This window comes from Monodelphis domestica, chromosome 2, assembly GCF_027887165.1.
Source record: "Monodelphis domestica isolate mMonDom1 chromosome 2, mMonDom1.pri, whole genome shotgun sequence".
NCBI classification, from domain to species: Eukaryota; Metazoa; Chordata; class Mammalia; order Didelphimorphia; family Didelphidae; genus Monodelphis; species Monodelphis domestica.
In genome coordinates, this window is record NC_077228.1 from 289,273,016 (window position 1) to 289,300,934 (window position 27,919).

Sequence of the window (27,919 nt, forward strand, 5' to 3'; positions counted from 1 at the left end):
ATATCACTTGTAATTTTGTGAACTCTAGAATTGTTTTCTACTAGACTAGTCTTTTTTTGGTCTCTTCTTCACCTCAGTGGAAAGTGGCTCCTCCCACAAAATTTTATACAGTATTTTGTCCTCATCAGTCCCTGCCTTTGGCCACATTTAGCTGTGTACATTTCATATCCAACTTGAAAGGTCTGTAAAGGCCAAGTTTTTTTTTCATATTTTTTATCTTTGTTATCCTTATCACTTAGCATTATTTAGATGTTTAATAAAGATTTGTTTATTTGAATTGTCCTTTCTTTATTCCTCCTCCCTTAAGGATTCTTGTAAGAAATGAAACTATTCTATATATAGAAAGAACATAGAACTAACTAAAGATGGAAATAAAGTTTCCATAAAGCTTCCAGTTGTTTTGAGGATTTGGTGCAGATGAAAATGGCTTTAGCAGTTCACTACCATTTGCTATGATGCATAATCAGAAAGAAATAATCAGGTGAACTTGGAATATTTCATCAGAACTGATAAAGAATATTTGGAAATAAGCATCTTGGTATTTTTTAACTATGAAATTGTCATCTTGAGTTCTGCCATTGAAATTAATGAACTATTCTTTGTGGCTAATTCTTGATCCAATGCCAATCCTAGAGTAAGAAATACCTGTGTTTTGCTTCTTACATACAATAGCCATATGATCATATGTAACCAATTATTCAATCAACAAGGAATTTGCCAAGAACAAGGGAGACCTGCACAGGTTGAAGAAAATGTGTCTGGATGGGCAATTGAACATTCAGGACCAGCAGGGGAAGGGAGAATTCCATTGAAGATTCAAAAGGAAAGACTGTTGGCCAAAGAGAGTATTCTGGTCAGCCTCTTATCTAAGACTCTGGGAATGAGCTGGTTAGGAGAATTACTCTTCTAATACCACTTTTGCCTGGCTGAGCTGAATGAAAGTTTCTTGCCCTAAACTGAAGATCAGCCTAGATTATAATTTCCCTTAGGAGAACTCAAGCTATTTATCCCTTGAAGACAGTTTTGATCCCACCATCAAAAGTGGTCATATGAAATAGTTAGCAGGGATCTCCCTGTGTCCCTCTACCCTCTACCTTCTACCCTTTCTCTCTCTCTTCCTTTCAAGAAAATAAATTAGATAATTTAAATTACAGAAGAACTGTCTGAAAGTTTATGAAATAGGAGGGTGAATTTTCAAATCAAAAGAAGAGGCTGGGAGGGGTTGACATCCTTTGGTCTGATCAGGACTGACTATATTAAAGCTGTCCAGAATAGTGGAGGAAAATGGAAGGTGCTACCCAGAAATCAGTCCCCAAAAGCAGCTGGTTTTCTGTTCCCAGCATCTTTCAAGTTCCCTCCTCTCCTTCTCTCTCTATTACACCATATGTAATCAATTATTTAATCAACAAATATAATGCTAAGTACCTATTATGTGCCAGACACTATGCCAGGTACTGAGAAATTAAAAACTTTTTGCCCTCCAGAAGCTGTAATCTATAAGGGAAGACAACTTATCTCCATATAAGTATATATAATACAAATACAAGGTAACTAGGTGGATGGGAAGGTCGACATTGGTTGCTAAAAGAATCAGAAAATACATGACATATAGGTGGGACTTGTAGAGAGAGATGGAATGAATATTGATTAGGTACCTCTGATATTCCAGGCATTGTACTAAACACTATACAAATATTATCTCATTTTAGCCTCACAATAAATCTGAAGGTAGATCCAATTATTATCTTTATAGTTAAGAAAACTGAGATAGACAGAGGTTACTGACTTGCCCAGCATCACATAGTTAATAAGTATAGGAGGCCAGATTTGAAAATCCTAAATCCAGGTTTATCCCCACTTCTTTCTTAATGAACTCCAATGGATTTATATTGCTTCCAAGAAAAAAAAAACCAGAAATGGTAGGACTTGCATTTTAGAAAGATTACTTTAATGAATGAATGAAGGATGGAATGGAGAGACTTATGGCAGGAAGACCCACCAGCCAGCTACTTCAAAAGTTCAGACATGAAGTGATGAGACCTGTACTAGCATGTCCACAATATTAGAGATGAGAGCATTTTCAAGAGATATTGAAGCAATGAGGAGACTAAACTATCATTTTTTACAGATGATATGGATGATATCCTAGAGAATCAACTGAAAAGCTAGTGGAAATAATTAACAATTTTATCAAAGTTGCAGGATACAAAATAAACCCACAGAAATCATCAGCATTTCTATATTTTTCCAACGACGCAGCAGCAAGAGTTAAAAAGAGAGATTCCTTTTAAAATCAACTTTCATTTCTCTGATTATAAGAGATTAAGAACATTTTTCATGTGTTTATTGATAAGTTTTGATTTCTTTATCTGAAAATTGCCTAATCATGTCCCTTGACCATTTATTGGAATGGCTTGATTTTTTTGTACAACTGATCTAGCTCTTTATAAATATGAGTAATTAGACCTTTGTCAGAGGTTTTTGTTATGAAGATTTCTTCCCAATTTGTTGCTTCCTTTCTAATTTTGGTTTCATTGGTTTTGTTTGTACAAAAACTTTTTCATTTAAAGTGATCAAAATTATTAACTTTACATTTTGTAATTTTTTCTTTTTTTTCCCCTTTAAACCTTTACCTTCTGTCTTAGAGTCAATACTGTATATTGGCTCCAAGGCAGAAGAGTGATAAGGGCTAGGCAATGAGGGTCAAGTGACTTGCCCAGGGTCACACAGCTGGGAAGTGTCTGAGGCCCAATTTGAACCTAGGAACTCCTGTCTCTAGGCCTGGCTCTCAATCCACTGAGCTACCCAGCTGCCCCCTTTGTAATTTTTTCTAACTCTTGCTTGTTCTTAAAATCTTTCCTTTCCCAAAGATCTGACAAGTATACTATTCTGTGTTACACCTAATTTACTTATATTTTCCTTCTTTATATTCAAGTCATTCACCCATTCTAAGTTTATCTTGGTATAGGGTGTTAGAGGTTATCTAAATTCGTCAAACTGATCCAGCTCTTTCATGTCAACATGACAGGGGAAGTCCTATCTGGTGGAGAGACTTCTGATCTCTTCAACATCTCTAATGGCGTGAAACAAGGTTGTGTCCTTACTCCGGTGCTATTCACCCTATTCTTCACCCAAGTATTATGACATGCTGTGATGGATCTAGACCTGGGCGTCTACATCAAATACCAACTGGATGGCTCACTATTCGACCTTCGCCTCTTGACTGCAAAAACAAAGACAACAGAGAGACTCATCCTGGAAGCTCTCTTTGCAGATGACTGTGCTCTCATGGCCCACCAAGAAAATCATCTTCAAGCCACTGTGGACAGGTTCTCTACCGCAACAAAACTGTTTGGCCTGACTATCAGCCTCAGCAAAACAGAGGTGCTGTTCCAACCTGCACCAGGGAGGCCAATGAACCAGCCGTGCATTACAATCAACGGCATGCAGCTTTCTAATGTCAACACTTTCAAGTACCTGGGCAGCACCATCGCCAACGATGGGTCCCTAGACCATGAGATTAATGCCAGGATCCAAAAGGCCAGCCAGGCACTTGGGCGGCTGCGCTGCAAAGTCCTCCAACACAGAGGTGTAAGCACTTCAACAAAGCTCAAAGTGTACAACGCAGTGGTCCTCAGCTCGCTCCTGTACAGTTGCGAGACATGGACACTGTATCGGAAGCACATGAAACAGCTGGAGCAATTCCATCAACGCTCCCTCCTGTCAATCATCAGGATCCGATGGCAAGACCGAATCACCAATCAAGAAGCCCTCGACAGAGCCAACTCCACCAGCATCGAAGTCATGGTCCTCAAAACCCAGCTACGCTGGTCTGGACACGTCATCCACATGGACCCACAGTGAATACCAAGACAGGTATTCTATGGTGAACTGTCAGCTGGACTCAGGAAACAAGGCCGACCAAAGAAAAGATTCAAGGATCAGCTAAAGTCAAACTTGATGTGGGCTGGCATTACACCAAAGCAACTAGAACTCACTGCCTCTGTCAGAAGCAGCTGGCAAATCCACATTAACCATGCCGCCACCACCTTTGAAGATGAGCATAGTTGACATCTTGCCACTGCGCGTGAACGCCGACACCAGGCCACAACTACACCTCCCGTAACAACTGGCATCCCATGCCCCATGTGCCACAAACTGTGCGCCTCAGCCTTTGGACTCCAAAGCAACATGAGGGTACACCGTAGATGAAAACGCACAAAGACAATAGTCATTCTCGGTCACCAAGAGACTACTACAAACCTTAATCTCTTCCAAATTGTTTTCCAATTTTCCCAGCAGTTTTTGTCAAATAGTAGGAATACAAATCAAAACAATTCTGAGATACCACCTCACACTTAGCAGATTGGCTAACATGACAGCTAAGTTGTTGATGGAGTTGTGATCCAACCATTCTGGAAGGCAAGTTGGAACTATGCCCAAAGGGCACTAAAAGACTGCCTACTCTTTGATCCAGCCATAGTACTGCTGGGTTAGTAACACAAAGAGATAATAAGGAAAAAGACTCATACAAAAATATTCATAGCTACGCTCTTTGTGATGGCAAAGAATTAGAAAATGAGGGGATGCCCTTTGATTGGGGAATGGCTGAACAAATTGTGGTATCTGCTAGTGATGCAATACTATTGTGCTCAAAGAAACAATGAACTGGAGGAATTCCATGGGAACTGGAATGACACCCAGGAATTGATGCAGTGAGAGGAGCAGAACCAGGAGAACATTGTACACAGAGATTGATCAATGTGGTAAAATCGAATGTAATGGACTTCTCTACTAGAAGCAATGCAATGATCCTGGACAATTCTGAAGGACTTACGAGAAAGAACACTATCCACATTCACAGTAAGATCCGTGGGAGTAGAAACACAAAACAAAAACAACTGCTTGATAACATGGGTCAATGGGCTTACAAGTGGGGTTATAAACCTTAAATGATCAACCTACTGCAAATATCAATAATATGGAAATAGATCTTGACCAATGACATATGTAAAACCCAGTGGAATTGTGTGTTGACTATGGGAAGAGGCTCGGGGGAGGGGAGGAAAAGAACATGATTTTTGTAATCCTGGAAAAATATTCTAATTTAATCAATTAAATAAAATCTAAAAAAACAAACAAACAAAAATAAGTAAAAACCCTTGGCAAAGTATAAAATATTTAGGAATCTATCTGCCAAGAAACAGGAATTAGATGAACACAACTACAAAACACTTCCTATACAATTAAAACTAGATCTAAATAAATAATTGGAAAAACATTAATTGTTCATGTGTAGGACAAACTAATATAATAAAAATTACTATCCTACCCATATTAATTAATTTACTTATTCAGTTCCATACCTATAAAACTACTGAAAATCTTTTTTTTATAGAATTAGAAAGAATTATAACAAAGTTTATTTTGAAGAACAAAAGATCAATAATATCAAGGGAACTAATGAAAAAAACATGAAGGATGGCAGTACCAGATCTTAAACTGTACTATATAGCTATGATCATCAAAATTATATACTAGCTATGAGACAGAAAGGTGGTGTAAGCAAATATTCTGAGGACCTATTATACCACAGGTGAAAGAGGGAAGAGGCACAGATATGTACCTCAAGATTTGGGTACTTGAGGTTACAGAGAACCTTCTCCCCTAAAAACCCTTACTCTCTCCAGGGTCCCCTCACCCTTACAAAGATATCTGACTACATTTTATTAATTATAGATGAATTTAATAACAACTTCAAGGTGGGAAGGTGTTAGGGTAGAGGGAATTGGAATTGCCCTATACTTTGCCACAGATTGGGTTTGCGTCTCAGCTTTTGAGCTGAGGCCAGGCCTCGCAAACTTGTGGAGGGTTTCTTTTATTCCTGTCTATGGTATATCTGTGCTAGCTTGCTTAAGTTCAAAGTCTTAGCAATAGACAGCAAGTGGAAAAAGATAATCTCACCTTCAGAGCTGGTTGAGCCTGTCTCTTCGGGCTAATGTCTTATACTTCAAATAGCTCCCCTTAAATCCTTTTGTTCAATGACACAATTACAGGATTCCAGGTAGAGCACACAGTTGGGAAAAATCCAGGAATAGGGGTGTTTCTAACCAGAGTTAGGGAGAGAGCACTCCTTCTAGTCTGAGAGCCAGGAAAGAGTGAACACTCTAGAGAAACTGTCACTTTCTAAGTAACTCCTCCCCACTCCAACTGTCATGACTGCCAATAAATCTTCAATCTAACATTCCAACTGCTCTCTCCTCCACTTCAGTGGCCGAAAGACCAAAGCTTGATTCAGTTTTCCTTTCCACAGTGGATCAGTGGTATAGACTAGGGATAAATGACCTCAGCAAGCTAGTGTTCAATAAACCCAAAGATCTCAGTTTCTGAGATAAGATAAGTCAAAAACTGCTGGGAAAATTAGAAAACAGTATGGGAAAAATTAGGTTTAGATCAACATATCACACCCTCTGCCAAGATAAATTCAAAATGGGTAAATGACTTAAATATAAAAAGTGAAATAATAAATTAGGTGAACATGGAAATGTAAATCTGTCAGATCTTATGAGAAAGGAAAGAATTTAAGACCAACTAAGAAATACAGAACATTGCAAAATGTAAAATGAATAATTGATTACATTAAATTAAAAGGTTTTTGTAAAAACAAAATCAATGCAACCAAAGTGAGAAGGAAAGCAACAAACTGGGAGAACATTTTTATAAGAAAATTCTTTGACAAAAGTTTAATTTCCAATATATAAGGAAGTAAGTCATATTTATAAAAAATCAAGCCATTCCCAAAATGACAAATGGTCGAAGGACACAAATAGGCAGTTTTAACATGATGAAATCAAAACTATCAATAAGCACATGAAGTGTTCTAAATCCTTCCCTGATTACAAAAATGCAAATTAAAACAACTCTGAGGCACCACCTAGCAGATTAGCCAATATGGTAGCAAAGGAAAGTGATAAATGTTGGAGGGGATGTGGCAAAATTGGGACACTAATAGATAGCTGGTGGAGTTGTGAATTGTTCCAAACATTCTGGACAGCAATTTGGAACTATTCACAAAGGGTTCTAAAAAAATGATTACCCTTTGACCCAGCCATATCACTGCTGGATTTGTACACCAAAGAGATAACGAGGAAAAAGACTTGTACAAAAATATTCATAGCCGTGCTCTTTGTGGTGGTAAAAAAAAATGGAAAATGAGGGGTGTCCATTGATTGGGGAATGGCTGAATGAACAAACTGTGGTTTCTGATGGTGATGTGCTAAAGGAATAATGAACTGGAGGAATTCCATGTGAAGTAGAATGACCTCCAGGAATTGCTACAGAGTGAGAGGAGCAGAACCAGGAGAACATTGTACACAGAGACTGATATATTATGACACAATCAAATATAACAGACTTTTCTACTAGCAATGATCTACTATGAAATGATCCAAGACAATTCTGAGGGACTTATGAGAAAGAACACTATCCACATCCAGAGAAAGAACTGTGGGAGCAGAAATGCAGAAGAAAATCATTTGCTTGATCACATGGTTCGATGGGTATATGATTGGGGATGTTGACTTTAAATTATCACTCTATTCCAAATATAATTATTAATATGGAAATAAGTTTTGAACAATGATACATGTAAAACCCATTGGAATTGCTCATTAGCTCAGGGAAAGGGAGAGAAAAGGGGAGGGAAATAACATGAATCATGTAAACATGAAAAAATATGAATCCAAATGAATCAATTAAATAAATTTTTTAATTTATTAAATATTAATTAAATACTTTTTTAAAAAGAGAAATTACAAAGGTAAAATTAAAAGGCTTCAGCAACAGAAAGATAAAAAGGGTAAAAGGCAGTAAGGAACTGAGGATGATATATAGATTGCAAACCTAAGGAAGTGGGGGGTAGTATTGCCCACTACAATAATAGGGAAGATAGAAAGGAGAAAGTATTTAAAAGGAAAGATAATGAGTTCTGTTTCACATATTTAATAGTTTTACCAGAATCCAACTTGAGATATATGAAAGAATGTTGGGGATTCAAGACTGAAAGTCAGCAAAGAGGTAATAGGTAAGATAGGTAGATTTAAGAATCATTAGCATCCAGATGGTAATTAAATCCATGGAAGCTGAGATTACCAAGTGAAATAGAATAAAAGGAGAGGAGCGAAGCATAAGACAGAGCCCTGTGGGACACCTATGATTTGTGGGTGAGATATGGAGGAGAAGCTGACTGCTAGGTAGGAGAATCAAGAGAAAATGTTGTCCTGACAACCTAAAGAGTCGACAGTATCAAAAAGCGGTTGATCAACAGTATTAAAGAATGCAAAGAACTGGGTCACACTTTGAAGAGCTTTCAAACAAATGAACTCATATTTGTTCCTAATAGTGACTGAGAACCATTGGAAATGGCTGAGCAGGAGTGAGAGGATAAGAACATGTATTTAGCAATATCACTTACATATGATTAGAGGCAGGGAGACAAAGGCTGAGGAGAGAGGTGGTAAGGGAATGAACTATAGTGGATATGGTGTAAATGGAGTAAAAGGAAGGGAAATATATCATTTATATCTATGCAAATACTTTGTAACTATAAAGAGAACTGAATCTGTGTTAGTCTGTACTGACTTGCTCATATGGTTGAAATCTTAACTTTGGACCAAATGAAAAAAGTCCTTTGATTCTATGTCTGTGACAGCAATTATCTATCAGTCCCCAAGTTTTTCAGCTTCTCTAATTTGAGGCAAGACCCATAAGGGTAACCATTCAAATTGTAAATATTGTGGTAAACATAAAATTAAGAGAAAAGATAAATGAATAGGAAAGTAGATATTTGGAAAGGAAATAGTACAAATGGAGAGAGGAGAGTTAATCAATTTTATTCACTCTCAGGTCTACATAAAAGGTAGCATGGTAAAATGAGTAGAGAGCTGGTCTTAAAGCCAGGAAATCCTACATTGAACTGTTACTTCTCATACATACTGGCTACATAACACCTAGGAAAGTCACTGAATACTCTCTAAGGATATCTATTTCAAAGAATGTGCTGTTGTGTATTAGTAGGAATATGCTCATCCAACAGTTCCATATAATGATGAAATCATGGTTCTTTTTCTTATACCAAGTCACACATACCTATAAGATAATTTTTCCAGGTAAATATTCCAGAGCCTTATGAAGAGAAAAAAAGAATGGAAATATTTCCTTAAGTATTAGCAAGATATTATTTTAGGTTGTTCATATTACATATATTTAATAGAATATGTCACTGTTCTCCAATAACCTGTTTTCAAAACGAGAAAGTTCTGATTAAGGAAAATGGGAAAAGAAGCAATTTATATTTTCATCAAAGGGATCCCAAGGGGAAGAAATAAAGGAAGACTGCTTGGCAATAATTTGCAGCAGGCAGAATCAAGAACCAGTTCCACCCCAGCCCCCAAGAAGACAAGTCCCCCAAGAAAATCTTACCCATGGGGTGTCCAGGAACCAAACAGAAAGTAAGGACAAAGAGACATTTCTTTAGTGCCATGTGTGTCTTTTTGGATGCTTTAGTAGCTTTCAACATTTCAGTACTTACTGCTGGCTACAACTCTAATGTGGTTAGATTATTCTGGATGCTGTGGTTAAATAATTGCTGTGGTCTCAGTTACATTTTTTTTTTATTAGTTCTGGCTTTTCAGTCTTTTTCCTACCCCAGGTAATTGACATTACTTTGGAATGGACAGTATGTGACTATCACTTGGTGTAAGGCCCTGGATGACTTTTCTTTCTAAAAGAAATAGCTTTTCTTTTTCCTCTACCCACATATTTAACTGGTTATTTATAAGGTAACTATCACTATAGTTCCAAAGTATTTCTCATAATTATAATTAGAGTGAATACCAGGTTTGAGGACTAATGTGCACTCTAGTCATCCACACTGGCACTAGACAGCACATGCAAATACAGACATCATACTGTTTATGTCATCATGATCCAATATTTGACCAGCCCAAATTACCCACTGTGTTTAGGGAGGAAAAAACTGGAGAAGTTTGGTTATGTTTGGCTGCTTAGAGCAATGAGACAGTCATAAACACATGTAAATTATCACTACTCTTGAATTTACACTCCTTCCAACCACATACAAGCATATGATTTTACCTGCTTTGTGCAAAAAGGAAACACTGGCATCATTTAATGAATATGTATGATTGATAAGGTTGATAAGGAACAAGTTAAGAAGAGATCATCACAGATAACATGAGGTTAGCAAATTCCAACTTGTTTGGAATATAAGAGATACAAAGTATCCCCTCAACTGTGGTTTCTTAATACCTGTTTTATTCTCCCCCATCCTCTAAAACATCATAACAACAAATATTATTAACAAGTTTTTAAATTTAGAATTGTATTTTAGATGCTTAAGATAATAAAAAATTTATGGGAGCTAAATTATCTAACAATGAATTATTTAGCCTATAAGACATTTTGTTTTAAAGTTTCAATTAAAAAGATTTTGTTTTGACAGTTTTGAAGGATTTTCACAATACATCCCAAGAGTTAAGTAGATATAAACTAGGATATCATTTACCTAAGAATATGAATTAATAATGGCAATAATAATAATTTATACTTATATATCTGCAAAACATTTTGCATACATTGTATCACTGTATCCTCAAGAGACCCTGCTTTGTCAAAGATATTCTAATTTCAAAAATGAAGAAATTAATATTTAAATAGAATAAGTGACCTATCCATGGTCATATAGATAATAAGTATTAGAGACAAAATTAGAAAGTCTTTTTGATTTTAATTCTAAGGCTCTATCCACTATACAAGGATACTTCCTATAGAATTAATTATAAAGCATCATTCTAATTCACCAAAAAGTAATATAGCAAAAAAACAAAATAACTGACTTATCTATAATGTTAATTCTTGTTTTTTTCTACACTAATAATAAAACATGGAAATGGTATATGAAAAATGGCAGAGTATTAAGATACTGTAGGGCTAGGAATGGGGAAACTTACAGAAAGCTATTTTCATTTAATAATATGTTCTCCACAGCTGTTACCCTGAAAAAAGGGTAAATGAGATGAAGCAAATTATCACAAATCTGTGAGGTATTTAGGAAGAACACAGAGCACAAATATTGCAGAGTAAATTAACCTAATCGTTGATCAGTATGGTTGCAGTAATTGCTATAGGAGATTCAGTGCTGGCAAGTTGAACATTATTAGGGGTGAGATTTAATTAGTGAGATTGGGAGGTAAGAGTGGACCTCCAAAATCTTTATGTAATAAACCTGATGTAATAAAGGCAGGGACAGCAATCATGAACTCAGATTAAGCAAAAGCAAAAATAGACCTACTTAAGAGCAGAAATACTACCATCTTGTTAAGAAGAACCACAGACCATAAAGTAATATCATCAATACTAAACACAAATTCACCAAATGACACAGCATCCAGATTCTTAAAGGAAACATACAAAAGTAAATAGATAGTGAAACAACTTTCCTCTTTCAAAGCTAGATGAATCTAGCCACATGATAAATTAGAAAAAAGTAAAGGTGTTGAAGAGAATTTTTGAAAAGTTAGATATGATAGACCTTTGGAGAAAACTAAATGGGAACAGAAAGGAATATACCTTTCCTCAGTTGTATATGGCCCTTTCATAAAAAGTGACCATGATTTGGGGAATAAAACCTTCACAACCAAATGCATAACTATTAAATGTACCTTTTTAAGAAAATTGTAAGGATGATATTATAAAATAAGTATTGTTTGATTAGTAGAGTGGCTGGCTTGAGAAAAAAATTGGAATTTGAAGCAGAGCTGACAGAGCATGTTGATTTCAGATGTTGACAGTTATAACCATTTTACTGTCAATTATGGTCCCTGGGAGTTGGGAGTTGGCCTCTGGCAGTTGGCAAAGACACACACACTCAGAGACTCTCAGGCTGAAGGAGGTAACATCTTTCTCTCTCTTTCTGAGGGAAAGATCTGAAGGAGCTTAGTGTTTTCCTTTCCCAACTTGGGAAACACTATTAACTATTTTGTGTATTTTTTATGAATTGGTTTATATCTGAGGAGACCAAAGAGAAACCTGGTCTTTGTTTTGGACTCTGAGTCTGTTAAGGCTCAGAGTCCTAACTTGATTCTTGTTGAAACTCAACTAGCTAGCATTTGTTATTTTATAACTTGAAGGTGAAGTTAAGAATTATAAGGATAATAGTGTTAGTTTTTATTTAGATAGTATAACTTTGGGTTAGTCAGATCAGGGAGTATTAGTGTAGCCTGTGAAACACAGGAGAAGTGATTCCTTATGGAACCAGGAAGTTTCTTTGCGTGGATTTAGAATTCCTTAGAATTAGAAATCCTTGTTATCCTTATATATCTCAATAAACATTTTATTTTTTATAATAAGAGTCTCTTTACCATCCTTGTACCTGGCCCTGAAAGGAAGTTCACATTCGAATTTCACTTCATCACTGAAGATACTTTTGATTACATCTATCAAAAGTATCTGAACAGTTTTGAACCTGTATTGGTGAGTTTTCTATCTATATTTTTATTAAGCTCATTATTTATTATTTTTATACTATACAGCAATAAAATAGCATTTAATAAAGGATCATAGAAGCATAGATTAAAAATTAATTAGAAACTAAATAATCTAACACTAAAAGGAATGTACGGAGGTGGCAATCTTGAAATCTGTGTCTCAGTAAGACCAAAAACTACAGGTGCTTTAACTGCAGAATCCAGTGCTATAACAAAAGGAACAACAACACATTTTCTTAAAGCCCAACCAAGCATCCTTTTAGTAGGGGACAGAAGAAGAGAAGGGGTGGGGATGCTCTTTATATGAGCCACAGAGAAATAACTTATGAATAAGAGAACAATAAGATCAACATTCCAGCTGCCCAGAGGTGTTTTCAGTGAACACATGGAAGACAAACTTCACAACCTGGAATTTTTTTCCAACATCTCCTGTTCTAGACTTTATGGTATCATCAAGTCACCCACTTAATGAGCCTGACCCACAGTGATCCAACTCTGATCTCCTTATCTTTTGCTACATGACTCCTTAATGTTCCTCAAATTAGATTTACAGAATTCTTAGTTTACTTTGACTTCTTCTAAGCAGCACCCTTTACATGGGGCCTTTCATGAGAGCCACCCCACCTCCCACAATTGTTGGTTCTCTTCCCCACAAAAGACAATGTATTTATTTTGTATCTATCCTTATATTGTCTTCCTTAACTTCAGAATCTGTGTTCTCTTAGTGACCCAGAGTTGGTCCTTGTGTGTGCTACTTCTCTTCTAACAGCCTAAATTTTTTCTCTGGATTAAGAGTATTACCCTCTGTGCTAATCAGTCCTGTCTTGATTTGGATATTTATCTGCACAAGTCTCATGAATGCTCTAAGATCTTGCTTATTTTCCATGAATCGTGGCTACTCTATTGTTTTCAGCGTTTTTCTTCAATAGTTAATTTGACAATATTTCTAATGAATATTAGTAACTTTGCACTATTTATAAGATATATAATATACATATAGTCTGAAATAATTGTCAGAAAAACTTCCCAAACATTTTTCTGCATTTTAAAGGAAAGCAAATCAGAGATTATATAAAATGTGACAAATGTGATAACAGTCTTGTAGAAAAGATACTGCATTTTTCAAGTGGGAATTTCAATGAGAATAAAATTTTTCCACTGACTTCCATTAAGAATTAGGAGATGAATGCTAAGAGTTTTCAGATTACTCATAAGATAACATATATTATAAGTGGTATAGCAAGATCTAACATCTCTCTAGTAATGTCACAATGTATTTTTTCTCATAGTCTTGCATTTGTTTCACCAATTCATAGATAGCTTCACCTTCACCTTCACTATCAGATAACCTTTGTGGACAATAAAAATTTTACTCAAAATTAGGAAGCCCTGTGACTAATGTCTCCTCATTCTGTTGTTATGTTATATTTCCTTTTAACCTAGATATTCACAAAAGTCAATATATGAAGATCAAACTTGGCAAATTTTTATAAATAACTTCATGGGTAGAGGTCTAATATCTAAAATTTATGGAAAAAACAAAATATATTATATTAATGACAGTAATATAAGTAAGAATTACATAATATAATTTTGTGGTATCAAAGAACTGGAAACTGAAGGGATGTCTATCAATTGAGAAATAGCTGAACAAGTATTAGTATGTGATTATAATATAATACTACTGTACCACAAGAAAAGGCAAAAAAAATGGGAAAATGTACATGAAGTGATGCAAATAAAGTGAGCAGAATCATCAGAATGTTATACACAGTAACAACAATAATGTATGATGATCAACTATAAATGACTATTTTCAACAAGGCAAGAATCCAGGACAATTTCAAGGGAATCCTGATGAAAAAAAGGATATTAGCTGCTATAGAAAGAACAAATCATACAAAAAATATAAAATGCATAGATTACCAAAAGAGGAAATAGAATACTTAAATAATCCCATCTCAGAAAAAGAAATTAAACAAGTCATCAAGGAACTCCCCAAGAAAAAATCCCCAGGGTCTGATGGATTCACAAGTTAATTCTATCAAACATTTAGAGAAAAATTAATCCTGATGCTACACAAATTATTTGTCAAAATAAGCAAAGGAGGCTTATCAAATTCATTTTATGACACAAATATAGTACTGATTTCCAAAACAGAAAAAGACCAAAAACAGAGAAAGAAAATTACAGCAAAACCTCGTTAATGAACATAGATTCAAAAATCTAAATAAAATGCTAGCAAAAAGCAAGTCACCACAAGGATTATCCACTATGTCCAGGTGGGATTTATACTAGGAATGAGAGGTTGGTTTAATATTAGGAAAACCATGCACATCACTGACCATATCAATAACCAAACTAACAAAAATCACATGATTATATCAACAGGTGGAGAAAAAGCCTCTGAAAAAATTCAACACCTATTCCTATTAAAAACACGAAAAATTATAGGAATGGAAGGGCCTTTCCTCAAAATAATAAACAGTATTCATTTAAAACCAACAGAGAGTATCATCTGCAATAGGGATAAGTTAGGAACTTTCCCATTAATATCAGGAGAGAAGCAACGATGCCAATTATCACCACTATTATTTAATATTGTACTAGAAACACTAGCTATAGCAATTAGGGAAGAAAAAAACCCCAAAGAGATTAAAGTAGACAGTGAGGAAGTTAAACTATCACTCTTTCCAGATGATATGATGGTATACTTAGAGAAACTGAGAAAATAAACTAAAAAGCTAGTGGAAATAATTAACAATTTTAGCAAAGTTGTAGTATACAAAATAAATCCATATAAATCATGACCATTTCTATTTTTTCTGATAAAAATCAGCAGCAAGACTTCGAAAGAGAAACTCCATTTAAAATCACTCTATACAATAAAAAATGTTTGGGAATTTATCTCCCAAGACAAACTCAGGAATTATATGAATACAACTATAAAACACTTTTCACACAAATAACACGAGATATAAACAATTAGAAAAACATTAATTGTTCATAAATAGGACAAGCTAATATAATAAAAATGACAATCCTACCTAAATGGATTTATCTATTCAGTGCCATATCTATCAAAATACCAAAAACACTTTTTTTATAGAATTAGAAAAAAATATGATGAAGTTCATATGGAAGAACAAAAAAATCAAGAATATCAAGGGAACTAATGAAAAAAAATGTAAAGGATGGAGGCCTAGCAGTACCAGATATTAAACTGTACTATAAATCAGTGATCATAAAAACAATATGGTACTGGCTAAGAAACAGAAGGGTGGATCAATGGAATAGACTTGGGTTAAATGATCTCAGCAGGCTAGTGTTTGATAAACTCAAAGATCCCAGCTTTTGGGACAAGAACTCACTATGGGACGACAACTGCTGGGAAAATAGGAAAATAGTATGGAAGAAATTAGATTTAGATTAACACCTCATACCCTATACCAAAATAAATTTAGAATGGGTAAATGACTTAAATATAAAGAATGAAATCATGAAAAAAATTAGGTGAGCATAGAATAATATGCCTGTCAGATCTATTAGAAAAGAAATATTTAGGACCAAGCAAGAGATAGGGAACATTACAAACTATACAATGAATAATTTTGTATACATTAAATTAAAAGGTTTTTGTACAAACAAAAATTTGTTTAGAACAAAATTAGAAGGGAAGCAACAAATTGGGAAACAATCTTCATAACAAAAACTTCTAACAAAGATATAATTTTCAAATTTATAAGGAGTTAAGTCAATTGTACAAAAAAATCAAGCCATTCCCCTGATTACAAATGGTCAAGGGACACAAATAGGCAGTTTTCACTTAAAGAAATGAAAACTATTAATAAGGAAATGAAAAAGTATTCTAAATCTCTCATAGTTAGAGAAATGCAACTCAAAACACACTGAGGTACCACCTAACATGTAGCAAATTGGCCAATATGACAGTAAAGGAAAATAATTACTGTTGGAGGTGTTGTGGCAAAATTGGAACACTATTTCATTGCTGGTCAAGTTGTGAATTGATTCAACCATTCCAGAAGGCAATTTGGAACTCTGTCCAAAGGGCTTTAAAAGAATATATTCCCTTTGATCCAGCAGTACCACTATTAGGTTTGTACCATAAGGAGATAATAATGAAAAATGTTTGTACAAAAATATACACAGCCTTGCTCTTTGTGGTGGCAAAAATTGGAAAATGAGGGGGGTGGTTGTCCCTTGATTGGGGAATGACTAAACAAATTGTTGTATATGATGGAGATGGAATACAACTATGCTGTAAGAATGATGAACTGGAAGATTTCTGTATGAATTGGACGAAACTCCAGAAACTGATACAGAATGAAATGAGTGGAACCAAGAGAACATTACACACAGAAAGTGAAACACTGTGGAATACAATGTAATGAACTTTGCTAATACAAGACAATCCCAAGGGAGTTAGGAGAAAGAGTGCTATCCACATTGTCAGAAAGAACTGTGGGAATAGAAACACAGAAGAAAAACAAATGACTTATCATTTGTTATGATTTGGTGTTTTAAAGACTTACAAGGACTAATGCAAAATGAAGTAAGCCAAAACACTGTAAACAGTAACAATAATAATGTATAATGATCAACTATAAATGACTTAACTATTATCAAGGCAAAGATCCAGGTTAACACCAAAGGACTCATGATAAAAAAGTATATCCACTGATATAGAAGGACATTTGGAGTCTGAATACTGATTGAAATGTACTATCTTTCACTTTATTTCCTCCATGAATTTTTCTCTACTGTAAGCAATATGCATTTTGTTTCACAGCATGATGAACTGGGAAATATGTATTATATGATAACATATATACAACCTATTGATACTATCTGCCTTCTTGGAGAGATAGGAAGAACTTTTTTTTTTTAATGAGACAGATTTTTGGACACAGTTAATGTGAAGATTTGTCTTTTTTAGAAAAGGATATTTAATATGATTTATTCCATATTTTAACAAATCATATGTATTATACTATTATTATATCACATATTTTATGTTATATAATAAGTAAATAGTAAAAAAAAAAAAAAGAAAAATATCAAACTTGGCCAATCAGTGAAGCCATGAACAATCTATAATATACTGTAATTTGAAGTCTTAACATTCAACACATTTGACCAGATAGACACACACATAGATAGAAAAACAAACCAAACATTTTTTACATGCTAACTATATGCCAGGAGCTGTGATAAAAGTGGGGATACACAGAAATGTAGGGGCATGTACGCATGAAATAGTTTAAAGATGTCATGGGAGTCTAATTCCTAGCAGAAAATCTATTACAGCTGAGAGTTCCAGGAGGCAAAGTCTAAGTTTGTGGCTGGGAAAAGGAAGAAAAGGAGAAATGAAAATGTTAGTAGAAGTAGAAGCAGAAGAGTGAGGAACTGGCCAGGAAGTAAAATAAGTTAACTCTCTACAGATATTGGAAAGGCTGAGATTTGGTATACCAAGATCATTTATACTAAGTGGTAACATTTTTTTTTGAAGAGTGCAAGCAGAAAGGGGGTATTTATTTAGCTCTGTGATTTCATTGTTATATGGTGAATAAACTCTCTCAAGGCAGATATGCTTTAATTTCTAGTCTTAGAGAGCTCCTGGGAGTTCAGAGAATTTAGGTGATTTTTCAACAGGTTCATACACTCAGTAGGGGTATCAAAAATATCACTTTTGGGGGGAGCAGTTTGGGAGATCACAGGCTTCTCCACAACTTATCGACAATTGATGAGCATAGAGTCTGGTGGCCCTGGCTTGGGAAACTGCCTCATCCAAAGGTGAAGCTTCCAGCATGAACTCCTAGGTTTCCCCAATTGTGTGGTGACTGATGGTGTCATCAACTTCTTCTTGGCCCGGGTGGACAAGGTTTGAGAGATCGCCTTTGATCCTCGACTCCATTGAGTTGATAATAAAATCCCATTTGGAATTTTTCCTGGATGGACTTGGCTCCCTTAGAGTAGGCCGGTGTTCTGACTTGGTGGATCATGCATCGAAGATGAAACTGCCATGGGTACCTTGGGGAACTGAGGCAGAGATTTACACCAAATATAGATATCCAGGGGCCACAGATGAGAGCCAGATAGCCAAACACAAACTGCTCTTATTCAAACATTGTCTCCAGTGCATGTCTTCAGATTGACTGGCCCAGTAACCACTGGCTGATTTAATGGACATAGTAGCTGCCTAACTGCCCCTGGAACTGGTATCAAAAGCAGAAATTAAACTCAGGTCCTCCTGATTTTAAGGTTGACTTTTTAGCAACTATACACATCGAATTCTAATAATAAAATTACTGATAAACATTTACACTTAATTGGCTAATTAGTTTGCTTTTAACAGCTAAATAATAATGTATAACTTTTTAATATATAATTTATAGGGAAATTTTTTCATAATATTATTTCAGTTTTGCATATGTGTTGTGCTACATCTAAGCACTTGATTTTTAAGATGTAATTTAAAATGTCAAACTAGTGGTAGAGAATGACATTACAATTATTCTGAATTATCATGCTAATAGATTTCTGGAGCTACATAATGCTGATATGTCTCTTCACTCATAGAAACTGCAAGTTCGTTCTAGGAAAAAAGTTCACAGATTCTTCTCTTAAGAATGAATGTCATTCAATATAAAGTACTAAAGCTTTGAGGAAGGAAGGAAGGAAGGAAGGAAGGAAGGAAGGAAGGAAGGAAGGAAGGAAGGAAGGAAGGAAGGAAGGAAGGAAGGAAGGAAGGAAGGAAGGAAGGAAGGAAGGAAGGAAGGAAGGAAGGAAGGAAGGAAGGAAGGAAGGAAGGAAGGAAGGAAGGAAGGAAGGAAGGAAGGAAGGAAGGAAGGAAGGAAGGAAGGAAGGAAGGAAGGAAGGAAGGAAGGAAGGAAGGAAGGAAGGAAGGAAGGAAGGAAAACAATATAATTTTATCAGCCTTTATTATCATCATACTTCATTATTATCTAATGTGGCCCCAAAACATCATCATTGAGCTAAAGTGAAGGATTCTGATGCCAAATTTATAATTTAATTTGAACTTATTTGAAAAATTCGTTTTAGAAAACCACCTGGAACCAATTAATATAGAACTATTATTTTTGTACATGCTATCTCACACCATATGAATGTATTTCTAAGATTCAATTTGCTCCATGAAGGATGGAAATTATTTCATTTTCACTTTTAAAAAAAACCCAAGAAATAAATTTGTAGGTTTTAAAATTTAGGCAAACTATACAAAACTGTTATAATTCCCATTAAGCAATTCAAACATTAATTTTGCAAATACTCATGCTTGCCAAAAGGAAAAATGTATAATCTAATCCAGTCACACAACATAATATATTCCATTTGCTCTTTAACAAAGGGCTTCAGTTTGAATCAGGAAGTATACAAGACAATTGCCTTTCTAGACTATGCAGACTGGACAGTGATCAGTCATTTTCAATCTGGACAAAATAAGGAAAAAAATTATTTCCAGTTTCAACAATGTTCCTAAAGAACAAAGGAACTAACAAGCCCTGAAGAAAAGGATTTTCAGTTTGTTCTCCAAAGAACATGATGAGAAGGTGATGAGAAATTATGAGCATTTCAAAATACAACAATATGTAACACAATTTTAATGAGGAAAAGTATAACTTTATTTATTAGACTACCTTTGAAAAGTTCTAGTGTTGTATTTTGAATTATATTTTATCAATTCTAAATTTAAAAATTTAAAAATATTAACATTATAAATGCTTAAAGGAACCTCATTTTTAAAACATTCACTAAGCCTTTCATTTACAAGGAACTGTGTAAATACATTGTCCCTTCCTCTAGAAACTTACGACAGATGCAAAAAGCTGTTTCAACAGGCAAATATGTACTTAGGCAGAAAAGTATATCTTATCTGCATAAATAGGGTATACTTATCTTCTTATTATCATACATATGTATATACATATAATACAACTCACATATTTAAATAACCTTACTAATGAGTCACAAAGTTCTCTTGGTTATACTCATTTCACTCATGATTTCATACAAGGCTTTTCCCATTTTCTAAAATCAACTTGCTCACCATTTCTTATTCAGAAGTATTCTATCACAATCATATACCACAATTTGTTTAGACATTCGCAGTTGATGGGTATCACCTCAATTTCATATTCTTTACTATTAGAAAAAGAACAGCTATAAATGTTTTAGAAGAAACAGGTTCTTTCACTTTCCCCCTGATAATCATGGGAAACACCTAATAGAAATATGACTGGGTCCAAGGGTGTATCCAGTTTTATAACCCATTTGGAATAATTCCATATTGTTCTCCAAAATGGAGGGATCAGTTCACAGTTCACATTTCCATTGACAGTGTATTAATGTTTCAATTTTTCCACGTCTCCTCCAACATTTGTCATTTTCCCCAATCGGATAGGTGTGAGACGATAACTCAGAGTTGTTTGCATTTCTCTAATCAGTAATGTGTTAGAGCATTTTTTTTTCCACAGGACTATACATAGCTTTGATTTCTTCATCCAAAAAACTACCTGTTCTATATCATTTGACCTTTTGTCAACTGGTTAATGACTAATTCTTATAAATTTTGCAAAGTTCTTTATATATTTGAGACATAAAACTTTTATCTGAGAAAATGCCTATAAAAATTTCCTTCTGATTTTCTGTTTTACATATAATCTTGGCTACATTGGTTTTATTTGTACAAAAAATCTAATTTAATATAATTAAATGTATCCATTTTACAAGTCAAATGCCATCTCTCTTTTGTGCATAAATTCTCCTATTTGTAAGTCTGATAGAGAATATGTTCCTTTTTTAAATTTACCTGTATCTCCCTTTATGTTCAGCTCATGTATTCATTTTGATCTTATCTTGGTAAATGGTGTAATATACTGGTCTGTACCTAATTTCTGACAGATTGCTTTCCAGTTTACCCAAAATTCTTTACCAAAAAGTGAATTATTATCCCCAAAACTTAAATCTTTGCATTTTTCAAACATAAGACTACTGTACTCGTAAATATTGTGTATCTACTCTCTTCTACACACTTTTTTTTTCTTTTCACCTTTCAATTTCCTAGCCAGTACCATATAGTTTTGATAATTATTATTTTACAATATAGTTTAAGATCAGGGCCTGTTAGAACTCTTCCTTTATATTATTTCATTAATATTTTTCATATTCTTGAAGTTTTATTTCTCTAAGATTAAAATTTCAAATCCTTTTTAGAATTCTATAAAATAATTCTCTAGTAATATGACTGATATTGCACTAAATAAGTATGTTAATTCAGTTAACCTTGTCATTAATCTCAGCCTAGTCATGAATAATTTGCTTTTTTACATCTGTCTTTATTTGGATAACTGTTTGTAATTGTATTCACATATTTTCTGTAGGTGTCAAAGCAAGTAGATTTGCAAATGTTTTATACCATCTAAGAAGAACTTCTTTATCTCATTCTTTTGCATTTTTAAAACTTTGATAATATACAAAAATTCTATATATACATATATATATATATACCCACACACACATATATATATACACATATATATGTCTGGATTTGTTTCATATCCTGAAATTGTGTTAAGGTTCTTAATTTTTTTTAATCATTTCTTTGGTTAAGCATGGTTCTCTATGTAAACATTATATTATTTGCAAAAAATAACAATTTTGTTATCCTTTGTTTATTCTTTCAGGTTTATTTACTTGTCTTATTATTATAGTTAGCACTTCCTAGTACTCTATTAAAAAGTAAATGGCAATAATAGAAATTGTTGCTTTACCTCTATTTTATTGGAAACCCTCTAGCTTATTCCCAGACTTTTGGCTTAAGACAGATACTATTTATTATCTAATTCCTATTGTTTTTTATAGGAATGAATGTTTTGACTTTTTGTATCAATTACATAATTATGCAATTTATAAGAAAATTTTTATTATATGTAATTAGAAAAAATCTTCGTAATAAAATATCTGGTAGAAATGTTTCATAATTCTATATTAAATTGGAATTTTTCTTTCCATTTAGGGTTCTTTTATTATTTATTCAATTTCTTTTTCTAAAATAAGGCTATATATAGTTAACCTGAACAACTTATATTCTGTACATATTCAACCATTTCATTTAATTTTTTAGTTTCACTGACATATGGTTGGGTAACACCCCCCCCCCTTTATTTTTTGGTCTTCTCTCACTAAAATATAATTTCTTTCAGAAAGAAATGTCTTTATTTTCTTGTTTTTATATCACCTTTGGATGATCAGAATTTAGTAAATGGTCTGATATTAAGTAACTACTAAAATGCTTTATATTTCCATATAGCTATCTTTCAATATTATTGCAAGATATACTTCAGCTTGATTAAAAGAAATTATTATGGCAAATATTTTTATCCTCCTTTCAAATGCATGCCATTTTTCTTATTGTTTTCCAAATGGGTAATTTTGTAATATGTTAAAATACAATAGAATACAATAATGTTATTATAAATTCCAAAGAAATGGGACAATGCAAATGGGTTGCCAAAGAAATAATGTTGCATGGAAATACTTTATGGTATACATTATAAATATTATGTACAACAAATAAAGTTTGGTTCAATCTATTATAAATCAGTCACTTGCCTCAATAATCATAAACATATATACTTAACAGCCCTTATAAATATTTCCCTTGGAAATAATTGTTAATAATTTGGTAGAATACATAGAACAAGAAATAAAGATTTTATGAAATATAGTTGTTTTAGAACTATTTTGGTTTGATCCATTTGGTAAGTAAACAAAAGCATGGATTTTGGAAGGGTATCTCATTCACATTTATTAATTTTGTTTGGATTCCTTTATTCTAAAATCTCTCCAACAGAAATGTTCAGCATTTACACTAAATCATCATCTGGCTCATTAAAATATCAAGAATAAGAAGGAACTGCTAATGCCCTTATTTTTCTACCCAACTTTTTTAAAATGAATTTTTTTTAAAAGGAAACACATTAATGAAACTTCAGGGAATAGTGTAAAAAAATTATAACCGAAGTTTAATCATTTAAGAAATGTATAAAATTTAAGTTTAGTGGGCTGCTGCGTAGCTCAGTGAATTGAGAGCCAAGTCTAGAGACGGGTGATCCTAAGTTCAAATGTGGCCTCAGACACTTCAGAGCTGTGTGACTGGGCAAATCACTTAACACTCATTGCATAGTCCTTACTATTCTTCTGTCTGGGAATCAATACACAGTATTGATTCTTAGGCAGAAGGTAAGAGTTAAAAAAAATATTTTTAGTTAAATCACCTATTCATGTACTAATGAATGGTATTTATTGGTGCTTAACTAAATGCTTCCAAAGATTTAATTCTTATATCTCTAGGAAATGGTAGAGAAATTCAGGGGTTAAAAGATTTACCTTTAGCTCTGCATGAACATGTTTGGTGATCTGAGGTAAATATCTTAACGAAAGCCAATTTATTTTAGTTACCTCATTAGTAAAGGAGGGTAGCAGTGGAGGCCTGATGAAAAAATTGGCACATAAAAATGGAAATACAAAAATAAAAATACAGATCTATGTTCATTCTGAAGCCTCACAATGAAAATGATGACCACAAGTCGACACACATATATTTTACTGTGTCTTACAAAGTATCTTTTCCTCTGGGACCAATTGGGCTCTAATATAAACACTATTGTCTATATTCTAGTAGCATCCCTCTCTCTTTTAACAGGCTTATAAGATATATAATAGGATCACATCTATTTTTTTTAAACATAGCCCCACATATTTTTCATGGTTTCAATCAAACAAGGAGTATTACAAAGACTAAGCCACTACTATTTACTCAGACATGTAATGAATAAACTGAAACATATCAAAGATGAAGTCCTTGACCCTCTCTCACTGAAGTATATGATTTGGTTGGAGAGGTAAGAGTAGTGTAAGGAAAAACACAAAAATAACAATTCCTCTACTCATTTCCTCTAACAAGCATACACAAGGGTCATAACTGTAATTTAAAAAGTAAACTGATTTAACAAAATAGCATATCAAAAAAACAAACAACTAAGCAGCACAAAAATGCCACTAGAAAGTAAATTTTATAAATAAAAAAAAAAGATTTTTGTTTTGCCTTTCTATTCCTAGCATGGGTATTTAATGAATTATTTATTTAGCACATAAACTGCTTGATCTACACAGCCCTTTCAAGGTACTTACCTAACATTGAAATCAAGTGATTCCAAATAAGGACCTGCTATGTGTAGATTAACTATATTGTACTTATTTTTATGCACAAAGAATAAACGCATTCTCACTTTTCTCTATTTATAAAAATGGTAGTGTTCTTTAAAGAAAACTGTCACCATTTAACGAACTATTCAAATACCAAGAGCAAAAACAGAATGATGCACATGTAAAAAGTATTTGTTATGTTGAAATTAATTTGAATGTTGGTGGAGTCATTGAACAAGTCTTGTTCTCTTCCTTTTTCTTCTTAATTAGAAGGCAGATGGGCTTTGGCAGAGCAGAGTTGTAACAGGCTGAAGGAAATAGAGAAACATTTTCAATTTCTCTTGTTGCCACTGAAGGTGTCAGATGAGAGTTCCCTGAGTGAAGCAAACTAGTAGTTAATTAGGTTGGCTCCGTCATTATGCACAATCACAGTAAAGACTTCTGAATGTTCCATAGTGGCATTAGGGAATGAATGATCTGAATAATGCTAGGTAAGAACAATTTATTCTCAAATGTACGGCATGACATCAGGAAGTTCATTTGTATCTACGTAAATGTCCTTTTTTTTCCCTCCAGGGGAAGAGGGATAGGGAAGTTTCATTTCAAGATATGAACAGAAACATGGGGAGAATTTTTACCTCTTCTCCCTCACCTCCTTCAAGGAAGATTGAAATACATATGCTACACTTCTATTTATACATGTATGTATATTTCACCTGTGATATAGGGATACATGCATATATACACATATGAATATAGTCAAGTGGCTTCTATATCAAATTTATTTAGTTTATCTTATTGTACTTGATGTTAGAATGACGTTTTAGATCACAGAAAAGGCTTAAAAGATTAATATAAGACATTTGAATAAACCTCTTAATTTTAAAGATAAACACGAGGCTCAAAATAGTTAAGCTATTTGCTCAAAATCACACAAGTAGTAAGTAGCATAGGCAGGATTCAATGCAGGACAATGTATCTTTATCTCTTTCCAACTCACCAAATAAATCTGGTGACAACATTGCCTAGATATTTTCAAAGTGTCTTATGTTTTTTTGTGTCTAACATGAGCTACACCCAAAGCTATATCCCAAGGCAGAAAACAAAGCAGTAGTAAGCAAGGGGGAAATGAGGTACAGTCCGGGGCAATGTAATTCTGAAGAAACCCAGGTACACTGTAATGGAAAAATTGGGCATGATGGAAAGGAGACTGTTGAACTCTTATTCTGCTATGAGGGAGATAAGTTTAGCTCCTTGTAGGTTAAGGCCACCCAAAGCATTAAGAAGGATAAATGAGGGGGAAAAAAAGGATAAATGAGGACAGACATTAGAAAAATGGCATTGTAAATTCTTTCATTTTTTTTAATGGGGGATTTGGAGGTCTTACCATAGAGATGTATAGGGATTAACCAGCCCATAGTGACAAGAAGTCACCATACAAGTGAGACCAGACAAGAGGAAACCATAGAGACAGGAAAGAGGAACCATAGAAAGAGGAAGTGAGGTAGGAAGAGGTTATAAAAGGGGGTCAGGATCAGTTGGTTAGCCTGTCAGTTGCTGACAGTTAGGTGGGTCAGTTGCTGACCACTAGAGTGGACAATTGCAGGAAGTTGACTGCTGGGTGTGGGTTGGTTGCTGGTGGTTGACATTTATTTAATGGAATATAAAGGCAGGCCTGAGCTTACTGAGAGAGGTTTTGGCTGTAGACTTTAGAGGGCTTTTTGCCTTTAGGGTTTTGGGTTTTGGTTTGGGCTGTTGGGCTTTTTTTCCCTTCCTTGAACTTTTTGGAAGGTGGCTAGTCTTCTCTGACAGACCTAATTGGGTTTGGATTAGACACTGATTGAACTGGATTGGGTTGGAACTTTGTGAGGTGGTTGTTAGTTATAGGTAGATATAGGCAGTTTTAGGTAGTACTAATAAATAGTTATAGGATAACTAGTATAGAGTTTAGGAATATTCTTTCTCTACCTCTTTCCTATATTTCTCTCCTTTACTATATTAACTTTACTATGTTCTTTTACTCTCTATTTTAATTAAACTAAATTATTAATTGTTAAAAGCTACTAGAAGTTTTCTTTTCTCTGGCTTAAAGAGAAAATATTAATTTACAACTCTACTATATTCTCATTAAAAATTAAGTTATTAAAAGCTTTTCTCTTATTTTGACAAAACCCCTATTTTAACCATTATAGGATCTATGAGATAACTAGTCATATGGGACACTCTGAATTCTTAAATAAGAAGTTATATGTGAGATGAACTGAAAAACAGAAACCCTTTCTAAACCCCGTAATCTACAAGTTGGACTGAAGAGAAGTAATTTGGATTTTGGAAAATAAACAACTATGCAAGAAATGGATCTTAATGCCTCATGATTATTAGTGTCTGTATCATTAGTAGGGATAATCATGCTCACCTAGAGTTCCAAGACTAGCACTTATCTCTACAAATAACTTCATGGAGTGGTTTTAATATACATCTAGTCAAATAACTGGCCAAACTCTTTGGGGCCATAACTATTTGTTTCTTTGCTAGGAACCATGCAACCTCATCTTCAACACTGACAGGTACTAGCTAAAGTTAAAAATCAATATTTTTCTATTCTATAGCACTGTAGATTTTTCTGAAGATGAACAACTTAGAAAAACTGAGACACAAGTAACTGGCATTCAAGGCTCTCCACAAATACCTGCCAATATTATTTCATACCATGCCCCCTTTATAAGAGTTATATACTTGTCAAATTGGATAAAAACTGTTTCCCAGGTTTTTTCAATTTTTCTTATGGTAATTTTTATTAATGTTGCTTTCTTTTTTTTGAGAATTTTATTTAATTAGTCAATTTAGAACATTATTTCTTAGTTACCAGAATCCTAATCTTTCCCTCCCCTGCCCCCAGACCTTCCCATAGCCAACGTGCAATTCCACTGAGCTTTACATGTGTCCTTGATCAGAACCTATTTCTATGTTGTTGATGTTTGCAATAGGATGATCATTTAGAGTCTACATCCCTAATTATATCCCCATTGACCCATGTGATCAAGCAGTTGTTTTTCTTCTGTGTTTCTACTCCCACAGTTCTTCCTCTGAATGTGGATAGCATT

The 27,919-nt window shown here is 34.0% G+C and overlaps 1 protein-coding gene and 1 pseudogene across 10 annotated transcripts in view; one reads left to right on the top strand and one right to left on the bottom strand.

Annotated features, from left to right (window-relative positions):
- Positions 1–27,919, bottom strand: part of SUPT3H (SPT3 homolog, SAGA and STAGA complex component) — a 668,918-nt gene that overhangs the window by 299,321 nt on the left and 341,678 nt on the right. The gene's annotated exons all lie outside the window — the stretch shown is intronic.
- LOC130457598 (beta-1,4 N-acetylgalactosaminyltransferase 1-like) lies at positions 677–18,814 on the top strand (annotated as a pseudogene).